This window comes from Octodon degus, unplaced genomic scaffold, assembly GCF_000260255.1.
Source record: "Octodon degus isolate 3935 unplaced genomic scaffold, OctDeg1.0 scaffold00124, whole genome shotgun sequence".
Lineage (NCBI taxonomy): Eukaryota > Metazoa > Chordata > Mammalia > Rodentia > Octodontidae > Octodon > Octodon degus.
In genome coordinates this window covers 8,347,719-8,360,034 of record NW_004524700.1, presented here as the reverse complement: position 1 = coordinate 8,360,034, position 12,316 = coordinate 8,347,719, and positions in this window count along the sequence as shown.

The window sequence follows — 12,316 nt, the reverse complement described above, 5'->3', positions numbered from 1 at the left end:
ACTCACTGGACCTGGGCTAAGACTGGATCCTGGGTTCCTGGAACACCGCAAAGTTCCTACTCGGGGTGCGGGGTGCGCAGGTGCTGCGGAGTGGTGGGGTGCGGCCCGAGGGGGTGGGAGAGGGTCTGGCCCACGCTGCGCCTTGGCTGGGACTGGTCCTACCAGTGCAGGCTAGCAGGAAGCTCTCCACACACTCACCGGACCTGGGCTAGGACTGGGTCTGGGGGTTCCCGGAACTAGGCAGAAATTCCTACTCGGCAGGTGGGGTGGGGGAGGTACTGTGGAGTGTTGGGGGGCAGCCTGACGGAGTGGGAGATGGTCCGGCACATGCTGTGCCTCGAGTGCGACTGGTCCTGCATGTGCAGGGTAGCAGGAAGCTCTCCACACACTCACCGGACCTGGGCTAGGACTGGGTCTAGGGGTTCCCAGAACTCGGCAGAAATTCCTACTCGGCGGGCGGGATGGGGGAGGTTTGGCGGAGTGATGGGGGGGCCCGAGGGAGTGGGAGAGGGTCCGGCCCACGCTGCGCCTTGGCCACATTCTTTTCACTTACACATAAGACATTCTTTAAAATAGCCCATATACTAGTACATTGAGCATATTTAAGAAAATGCAAAAGAATTGAAACAATGCCATGCATACTATCTGAGCATAGTCCAAAGAAACTGGAAATTCATGATAAAAAACTGTAAAAACTTCATAAATACACGAAATTAAATAACAACCTCCTCAGAAATCAATGGGTCATTGATGAAATTAAAGAATAAATGAAACAAAATCTGTAATCGAACTATTCAAACACAATTTATGGGAATTTGTGAGTTGCAATGAAGCAGTTCACAGAGGGAAAATTATAACGGTGAACTTGCACATAAGGAAAACAGAAAAAGAACAAATAAATACCCTAATGGTGTACATCAAGCTTCTAGAGAAAGACGAGCAAGTCAAAGCCCAAATAAATGAAGAAATTATAAAGTCCACAGCAGATGCTAATGCAATTGTGACAAAGAAAACAATATAAAAAATTAATGAATTAAAAAGTTGCTTATTTAAAAAATTAAAAAGCCTAGAGAAGTCATTCTTAAAATTTATTTGCACCCAGAAACAAACAAACAAACAAAAAAACTAGAATAGCACGGGCAATCGTCTGCAACAAAGGCATGGCATGAGGCATTAAAATTCCAGATTTGAAATTGTACTACAAAGGTACTGTGATAAAATCAGCATGGTATTGTCAAAAAAATAGAATTGAGGATCAATAGACAAGATTATAAGATGCAGATGCAACTACAAACACACTCAGCCATTGTGTCTTCAGCAATATGGCCAAACATGCTTACTGGAAGAATGACAGCTCCTTTAACAAATGGTGCTGAAAACACTGGCTATCTACAAGTAGTCTGAATGCAGGTCTATCATGTGGGTCAGTAAAACTGGACCCAGGTCTATAACCATGCACTAAACTAACATCAAAATGGATTAAAACAGAAACACTAAGTCTCCTGAAGAGAAAGTAGGAGAAAATCTTGAAGACATAGGTGTAGGCAAACAGTTTATGAACCAAAATCAAACTTTACGGGAAATATTTGAAAGAATTAACAACTGGGACCTCCTCTTTTTGAGTTTTGCATATCAAAAGAAATTACCGAACTCAGCCCAGGGCTGGCCAGTGTGTGGGAGAGCTTTCAACTTCCCTGCACCCACTGGACCTCTAAAGATCAAAATCTAGGAACACCGTATGAGTGGAATCTTGTGTTGTGTCCTTGGGCCCCTCCACAACTCTGGAGATACCGGCCAGAAGCCCCCTGAGTGAGGGAGAACTTCTGTGACACTATCAGGTTCCCCAGATCCAGCCCAGCTCAGGCCCAAAAAACCCAGGAATGCCGCATGAGTGACACCCTCTGCCATGCCCTTGGGACAACTCCACCTCTCCAGATCTGTGCTCCAAAGCCTGCCTAGTGAGTAAGAATATCTGTGATGCTTATGGGACCCCTAGATCCAGCCCAAGCCCTGGCCCAGCTGGTGTATGGGAGAGTTTCCAAGTTCTCCATGCCCACAGGAGAGAACCCAGGCATACCTGCAGATCAAAACCCAGGCATACCTCATGAGTGAGACCCTCTGCCATGCTCTTGAGATCCTCCCACCCCTCCAGAGCTCTTGCCCTTAAGCCCACCAAGTCAATAATAACTTCTGCAATGCTGTTGGGACCACAGATACAGTCCAAGCCCAGGGCAGGTTAGTGTGTGGGACAGCTTTTGTGCTTCTCTGGGGCTCTGGGTCAGGGGCACAACAGAAGGCCACAAGTTCACTTCCAAGGGCTGCAGCAGGAATGAGTGAAACAAAAAAAACTAGACTGCAGCCAGAAATAACTGGATAAACTCAAACTAAATAGATATGCACCTGAATTTCAGTAGGTGCTAAGGTTATAACTGCACCAAAAATCCAACCAAAGGTCAGAGGTCAGTGCTATAAGAAATGATAAAGAGTAGGAGCAAAATGAAATCTCAGGCCTCGAGCCCACCCAGAGCAAGTGCAGAGGACACTAGCTCAGCTGAAATGTATGAATTAGTAGCATCGGAATAATAGAAACAACACCAGAAAGGTATAGAGGAACACGAGCGGAATTACTTTCTGAAATAAAAAAAGAAATTTCTGAAATCATAGCATCTGAAATAAAGTATCAAATACAGAAACATTTAGAGGAAACCCAATGCCCACCCAGAATGACAGCAGAGGAAACTATGTCAGCTGAAATATATGAAGTATTAGCGTCTGAAGTAAAGAAAGAACAGCAAAATGGTATAGAGGAACTCAGAGCAGAATTAATTTCTGAAATAAAAAGGAAATTACTTATTTCATAGCATCTGAAGTAAAGAATCATACAGAATCATATGGAGGAAACCCAATCTGAAAAAAACTATGCAGTAAAAGAATTAATAAGTTCTTCTCAAGAAGACATTGATTAAAAAAAATACAGAGGAGATTAGAAAAGTGATAGGTTCCTTGAATGAACAATACAGAAAAGAAATAGATCGTATGAAGCAGAGTCAAAGTGTTAGAGAGGGACTTAAAATCTCAATCACAAGCCTGCAAAAATGATTAAAAGAAAGTGAAGACTGAGTTTCAAATATTGAAGACACCGGTGCAACTAGTGAAAAGGAAAGAGAGGATCTCTTTAAAAAAAACTAAAATGCAGGAAAAAATTATCAGTCACATGCAAGACAATGCAAAGATGAACAGTGTGAGTGCAATAAGCATCAGTGAGAAAGAAGGAGTAAATAAAATTAATATGGGTAGAAGTAATAGGAGAAAACATCCCAAATATGAAAACAATGTGACATTCAGGTAACTGAAGTATACAGAGCACCAAATAACATGAACTCAATTAAAAACACACCAAAACATATAATAGTCAAGATCCCAGAAATCCAGCACAAGAATAATGTACTGAAAGCCACTAGAGAAAAGAAGCAGATCACATTTAAAGGAAAACCCATGAGAATTACGGCTGATTTCTCTTCACAAACCGTGAAGGCAAGAAGAACATGGAACAGAGTCCTTCAAGTTCTCTATGAAAACAAATTCCACACCAGACTACTATAACCCAGAAAACTGTCTTTCCAATTTGATGGAGAAGAGAAATACTTCCATGACAAAGAATAACTAAATAATTTCATGATGACAAAGCCAACCCTACACAGACTACTGAAAGATGTTCTAGAGCGGGACCAAATTGATAAGAGCTCCACAAATGAGAAGAGAAGCAACTCGCTAAATAGGGCAAACTTTTAAACAAAGAGAAAAAGGAATGAACAATACCAGGTAAATAAAATGAAAATTGAATGTCAACTTATCTCTATTATAATCATCAATGTAAATGGACTCAATTCACTGATTAAGAAAATATACTGACACAGTGGTTTAGGAAACAAAATCCAACAATATGCTCCATACAAGAAACACACTTAACTCATAAAGACATTCATAGGCTGAAAATCAAAGGCTGGTTAAAAATACTAAATGCCCTAGCATCTCAGAAAAAAGCTGGAGTAGCAATCCCGTTCTCAGACAGCCTCAATCTCAAATTAAGAATGATCAAATGAAATAAAGAAGGCCACACTATACTGGTTAGGGGAAAAATTCAAGAGGAAGAGGTAACACTCATTAAAATCTATGCACCAAACACAGAGGTACCGAACTATATAAGACAAATCTTAATGGACATGAATGATCTTAATATGCAATACAACAATTTTAACAAGAGACAGGAACATACCCTTATCTGAAAAAACTAGGTCAACCAGACAAAAAATTAGCAAAGAAGCAGCAGAACTGAACCAGAGCGTGGAACAAAGGGACTTACCAGACATACACAGAGTTGTTTATCCAAATACAGCTGAATAAACATTTTTTTCAGCTGCATATGGGTTATTTTCTAAAATAGCCCACACACTATACCATAGGTCGTGCTTAAGTATAAGCAAGAAGACAGAAATTATCCCATGCATATTATCTGACAACAGTGTAATGAAACTGGAACTAAATGACAAAAGAAACCAGAAAAAACCCTAAACACTGGAAATTAAACAGCACACTACTCAGCAATCACTGTGGCACAGATGAAATTAAACAAGAAAATCAACAATATCTACAATACAATGAAAAGAAAAGCACAAATAATTAGAATTCATGGGATGCGATGAAAGCAGTTCTCAGAGGGAAATTCATGGCTGTGAACTCACACATTAGGAAAAAAGAACAGGAACAAATAAACACCGTAATGCTGAATCTCCAAGATCTAGAAAGGGAAGAACTAATCAAACCCAAAGCCCAAAGATGGGAAGAAATAATAAAGATTAGAGCAGAAATTAATTCATTTGAGAAAAAATCAGTTCAAAGAATCAACGAATCAAACAACTGGGTCTTTGAAAGACTAAGTAAAATCAATAAGTCTCTAGCTAACCTCATCAAAAAAGAGGAAAGAAAAAATTCAAATACAAGCAATAAGGAATGAAAAGGGTATAATCACCACAGACCCAGTGGAAATTCAGAAGATCATCAATAGTCACTTTGCAAATTTTTACGCTCACAGAATAGAACAAACAGATGAAATGGACAGATTTTTAAAAAGGTACAAATTACCAAAAATGAATCAAGAAAATATAACAAATCTTAATAACCCAATAACATCCAAAGAAATAAGAAATGTAACAAAAAGTCTGCCGACAAAGAAAAGACCAGGTCCAGGGGGATTTACAGCTTAGTTCTACAAGAAATTTACAGAAGATATAATCCCTCCACTCTTCAAACTCTTCAATGCAATTGAAAAAACAGTTCTTCCAAAATCATCCCTTGAGCCAAGTATTATACTGATATCAAAACCAGGGAGAGACACAACAGCAACAAAAAGAACTACAGGCCAATCGCCCTCATGAACATAGATGCAAAAATCATCAATAAAATCCTCGCAAATAGAACAGAGCAAATAATCAAGAGCATCGTACACCATGAACAGGTAGGATTCATTCCAGGAATGCAGGCATAGGTAAATACTCAAAAATCTATAAATGTAGTACACTATATCAACAGAGCAAACTCTAAAACCCACATGATCATCACAATTGATGCAGAAAAGGCTCTGACAATGTCCAAAGCTCATTCATGTTCAAAGTCCTACAGAAAATTGGAATAGAAGGCTTCTACTTCAATTTGATAAAAGTTGCCTATCACAATCTAATGCCTAATGTAATTCTAAGTGGGGAAAACTGAAATCTTTTACCTTCAGATCTGGTACAAGAGAAGGATGTCCTCTATCACCCCTCCTATTCTGTATAGTTTTGGAATCATTAGCTAGATCCATTAGACAAGAGGGAGAAAGAAAAGAATAATAACATGTAAAGAAGAAGTTCAATTATCATTATTTGCATATGACATGAAACTTTACTTGGAGCACCCAAAAAAACTCCACCAAGAAGCTACTAAAATTGATACACAAATTCAGTAGCACAGCAGGATACAAAGTCAGTACTCAAGAGTTAATAGCCTTCTCTACACAGATAATAAACACACTGAGAAGGAAATTAAAGAAACAATATCTTTGACAATACCTCTTCAGAAAAAGAAATACCTTGCAATTCACCTAACTAAAGAAGTAAAAGATCTTTTCAGGGAAAATTACAGTACTCTTAAAAAAGAGATCATAGAGGATTTCAGAAGATGGGAAGATATTCCCTGCTTCTGTTGGAAAGATCAGCATCGAGAAGATGACCATATTCCCAAAATTATTGTATAGATTTATTCCCTGTCAAACTATCACCAACATACCTCCCAGTCCTAGAGAAATTGTTTCTAAAATTTATTTGGAACCAGAAATGACCTAGAATAGCAAAAAACAGTCCTGGCCAACAAAGACAAGGCTGCAGGCATTATAATTCCTGACTTGAAATTATACTACAATGCTACTGTGATAAAATCAGCATGTTATTGGAAATGAAACAGACCTCGGGATCAATGGAATATATTAGAAGATGCAGAGGCCTCCACAAACCTGCTCAGCCACCTGATCTTTGACAAAGGGCCCAAACACACTTACTGGAAGAAAGATAGCCTCTTTAACATATGGTGCTGGAAAAACTGGCTCTCTACATGTCAAAATCTAAAACTTGGCACTTTTCTATCACCATGCACTAAGCTAAAGTCAAAATGGATTATAAAACCAAACATTAAAGCAGAAACACTAAATCTCCTAGAATAAAAATTAGGAGGAACTCTTGAAAACATACAGGTAGGCCAAGAGCTCATGAACAAAAATCAAATCACACAGGTAATTCTTGAAAGAGTTAAAACTGGGGTCACCTCTTATTAAGACATTTTCTCAAGTCAAAAGAAATTACCAACAAAGTAAAAAGAGAACCTACAAATTTGGAAAAAATTTTAACGAATAAGCATTCACATAAAGGTCTGCTCTCTAAAATTTATAAAGACCCCAATATTAGGGCCCCAAAATTTAAAGGCCCAGTCCAGAAATGGGCATCCGAGATGAACACAAACTTTCAGAGAACAAAATTAAAGAAGCAAATACATATATTAAAAAATTCTATACATCACTAGACATCCACGAAATGCAAACTAAAACAACACTGAGAGACCATCTTACCCCAGAAAGAATGGCTATCATAAAGAAGTCAACCAACCACAAATGTTGGAGAGGCTGTGAGAAAACAGTACCCCTTATCCACTGCTGGTAGAAGTGTAGACTGGTGCAACCATTATGGCAATCAGTGTGGAACTTCCTCAAAAGCTATGACTGGAAATCCCATTCAAACCAGTTATCCCCCTACTGGGAATTTTCCCAGAGGAACTAAAAACATCATATCGTCGTAATATATGTGTACCTTTGTTTATGGCAGCACAATTTGTGATAGCCCAATCTTGGAAACAACCAAGATGCCTGTCACATTACAAATGATTGAAAAAAAATGTGGAATTTTATGCAATGGAGTTTACAACGCTATAAAGAATAATAAACTTGAAGAATTTATATTTAAGTGGATGCCATTTGCTTATATACTCATAAGTGAAGTAAGCAGACCACATGTGTAAATATACCGTCTTACTAGCATAAGAACTTAAAAGAAGAAATACAAATAGCTACAACAGAAGTAAAAGGAAAGCAAGAACTTGATTAGACAATGAGGAGAGGGCAAGGAGAAAACTGGGGAAACATGATAGGGGCAAAGCAATACATTTATAACCACAGGATGGGTAAGGCAATGATCCTGAGCAACATCAGCATGTTTGGCAAACTAGCAGTTAATTGGTAGGATTCTCACCCTCACTAACTATATATGCTGATACCTGTGAACCAAGCAACTGCACTAAAGCTAGCAATATGCAATAGAAGGTTCATACTTGGAATGCGTGTTACTCTGGTCTCCTAAATACGTACTTCTCATGATATACCAATTATTAACATACTGACTTTCAAGTAAAAGCTTGTATTTTTGTTTCTTTAAAGAGTAATAAATGAAAAATAAAGACACAAGAAAAAAATGTCACAAGACTGTCCTATGATGCTGTATATGGTTGGATTTCTAAATTTCTGTGTAACAATATATAAATGTTTATTCCTATTTTAAAAATATGTTTCATTTTGTAAATTTTTATCTCCATATTCTGTAGGGACTTAATGTTTAACATATCAATACATGATGGAAATCACGTGTTCCATGTTATGTCTAAGACGTTTGATATTCATAGAGAGAGTTAGGTTAAACCAAACTGCATATGTTTTAGGGTAATAATAAGCTTCTCTTCTAGAGGGTTAATAACTTAAATTTGTAGACCATGAATTAGAGCAATGGAAGGGCTACAAGGACAGCCAACGTTTTGACCCTAGCATTTTAAGGTCAGTGAAGACGCAGGACGTAGAACCTGTACTGTAACATTATGTAACTCAGTTGTGTCTCAAATTTTCTGATCATGGAGATTATAGGGCCACTGAGAAACGTGATTGGTGACATAGAGTGTGCCTAAGGAGAATCACCTGGAGAGAAAATATTCTCTCAGGCTTTCACAGAGAACAAATTGGTCAAGCAATGGCCATGACTCATCCACATGACTCAGACTGACAACAGATCTGCAACCTGTGGTACAGGGTTACAGGATAAATCCTGAGGGTACTTGAGTGTCCTTATCAGATACAAAAGTTACATTTCTAGTTATATAGATCTTGCTTTATCTTGGTCTTAACCATCCAATTGAAAAGTATAAAAATGTGGTATATATAGTAAAGCCATATTAATATGCTGAGCTGTGAAACGCTCAAGTCAACAACTTCTGAGGATCACCCACTACTATTGTGGACTGCTTGACTGTGTTGGATTGTTTTGCTGAATTAATTTACCTATAGTATTTAGATGAGAGTGGAATATACATCCCTGACAGGACTAAACAAAAAAAGGGGGATACAAAGGAAAGACCATTTTGTATTTGTATATACAGAAGAGTTGGGATAGATATACAACTACTTTCACTTAATTCAACGAGAAGAAATATTTGTACTAATAGTGTTTGGGCAGGATATCCTCTCTGCATCTTGTACTATGGATAACCACTAAGAAGATAACAATGTACAATGTATTAATTATTATAACTTTCCTATTAATCAGTTTTGAAACTCTCTCATTGCTATTTGGTTCTCAATAAAATTAAAAAAAGAAACAAGTTACCAAAAAAGTTAAAAGACAACCCACAAATTTGGAAAAAGTCTTAACAATAAGCTCTCCAACAAAGATCTGTTCTCTAGAATTTATAAAGAACTAAAAAACATTAGTGCCCCTAAATTTAAAGACGCAATGCAAAAATTGGCATCTGAGATGAACACACACTTGTCAGGGAAGAAATACAAGAAGCAAATAAATACATTTTAAAAAATGCTGCACTTCACTAGCCATTCATCAAATTCAAATTAAAACAACACTGAGATACCCTCTCACCCCAGAAAGAATGGCTGTCATAAAGATATCATCCAGCAACAAGTGTTGGAAATTAGGTGGGGAAAAGGCACCCTTCTCCACTCCTGGTGGGAATGTAGACTGAGGTAACCATTATGGAAATCAGTGTGGAAACTCCTCAAAAAACTAGATCTGGAAATCTCATTCAATACAGCTGTCCCCCTTCTGGGAATTTTCCCAAAAGAACTGAAAATATCATATCATAGTGATATATGTGGACCTATGTTTATCGTAGCACAATTTGTAATAGCCATGTCTTGGAAACAACCAAAATGCCCATCACCTGAGTAATGGATGAAAAAGATTTTTTTTTTTACAAAGGAGTATTACTCAGTTGTAAAGAAAAATAAACTGTAAGCCTGAATATACAAGTGGAGGCAGCTTGAATGTATATTCTTAAGTGAAGTAAACCAGACCCACATGTATAAACATTGTATTGTCTCCCTAGTGTAACAATTCAAAAGAAAAATACCATTTGAAAGGTATAACATAGTGAAATTGAAAATGAGGATTTAAGAATTAAACAATGAAGATAGATAAAGGAGAAAAGTGAGGAAATATAGCAACGGCAAAACTGCAGTTTTATATAAACAAGATGCTTAAGGCAATGATCCTAAGAATCTTTAAAGGTTTTTGAAAATAGCAGTTAATGGGTAGAATTCTCACTCTGACAACTCTCTATGCTGATAGCTCTCAACTAAGCAACAACACTGAGGTGAGAAATATGTAATACTAAAACTATGCTTGCAATATCTGTCATTTTGGTCTTCTAAATGCTTATTGCTTCTAATATCATAACATTTATTGTTATACTCTTTTTTAAAAAGTAATAAAAGAAAACAAGAGAAAAATATACAATGTGATAGGATTGTCCTGTTATAATGTTGTGTCTGGTTTGATTTCTAAATTTCTGTGTAAAAATGTGTAATTGTTTTTTTCACATTCTATAGGGATTTAAATTTTAGAATATCCATTTTTCTTAGAACAGTAGCTCCATATTATATCTAAGGAGTTCAATATTCAGACATATAGTGACGTTAAGCTCAACTGTATCTGTTACAGGCTAACAATATCATTTTCTCTTCTGGATGTTTAACAACTAATGTTTGCAGACCAAAAGTTCAAGAAACAGAGAGACTACTTTGGATAACCAAGATTTTGGCCCTAGCCCTTTCAGGATCAGTGGGGACTCAGGACGTAAGACATCCTGTACTGTGACATCCCATAACTCAGTGATGTCCTAAATTTTTTGGTGATGGAGATTATATGGCCACAGCAGAAAGTGATCAACGATGTATAGTGTATTTACAGAGAGTTATCAAGTGAGAAAAACATCTCTCAGGCTTTCAGAGAGCAAATTGGTCAAGCAATTGCCATGACTCTACCTGATGGCTGAAATTGGCAAAGAATCTTCAAGGTAATGTACATGGTTTTATGGTAAGTCCTGAGGGGATTTGACTGACTTGTCAGGTAAAAAATGTGAATATTTAATAACACAGGTCTTCCTTTAATTTGGTCTTACCCATCCAGCAGTAAAATATAACCACAAGTCATAACAAGTAATGCCATATTAATAATATTGAGCTGTAAAAGGCTCAATTCAACAACTTCTGATAATTGCCCATTCTGCTGACAACCCAATACTAATATGGACTATTAGACTATATTGCATTTTTTTAAAATTCAAGTACCTACAGTCTTTAGACAGGCTTCAAGTGTGAAAACGTCCTTTAAAGACTTCCCCAAATACAACTTCTCTAACACGGAGATGTGGTAGAGCACCAATATCTGACAAAACAAAACAAAAAAGGGGGATATAAATAAAGGACCATTTTGTAATGGAAAAAAATATATATATATATATATTTATGTATATAGAAGACAGGATAGATATACACCTACTTTCTCTTAGTTCAATAAGAAGCAAGGTTTGTACTAATTTTGCTTAGACATGATTTCATTGCTACATATTTTCCTCTGAATAACTAGTATGAAGAGAACAATATGTAGTGTATTGTTTTGTAACTGTCCTACTAGACTGCTTCGAAACTGTTTACTTTCTAGTTTATTTTTTTCATCAAAATGTAAAAAATATATTTAAAAAACAAATAAATTTGCAAAAATATAAAATGATTAAAACAAATTAATGAATAAGTAAAAGCAATATTATATGCCGTATTATTATTTTTATTATAGGGCAGGCTCTACAGCGTCTCACTGTGCAGATCAGACTCTAGTGATTCTCCTGTTTAGAGCCTCCCACGTGCTGGGATTACAGGTGCACACCACCACACCCAGTCTCAATCGTTGTCTCAGCATGACCTGGGAATGGGGCTGGCAAGGCAGGTCTGGGGATTAAATTGCTGGCCCCGCATCTGCTTAAGCAAGTGCTTTATTCTACTGAGCTATTTGACCAACTCTGTGCCATATTGTTAATATTAATATGTTTAATTTTTAAGTACTTTCTGGTATATTTTGGTTTTTTGCAATGTTTTCATTTTCCGTGATAGTTTTCTATAAATATTATGCAGTTGAAATATTTTTAAACAAATACTAAGTCTATAAACAGTGAAAGTTAGTCATATGATCTTTTATTTTTTTTTCAAAGTTTTATTGATAAACAGATAGCAATGAGACAGTTTCAAATCCAATAGGAAGTACAGTTTCAACAAATAATACACTGCATATATTCTTCTTAGTGGTTAATTGCTGTACAAGAAGTGGACTTGAGAAGCTATTTACAAACACCATTAGAACAAATCATTCTATTCATTAAGAGAATGCAACTATATATCTATCCT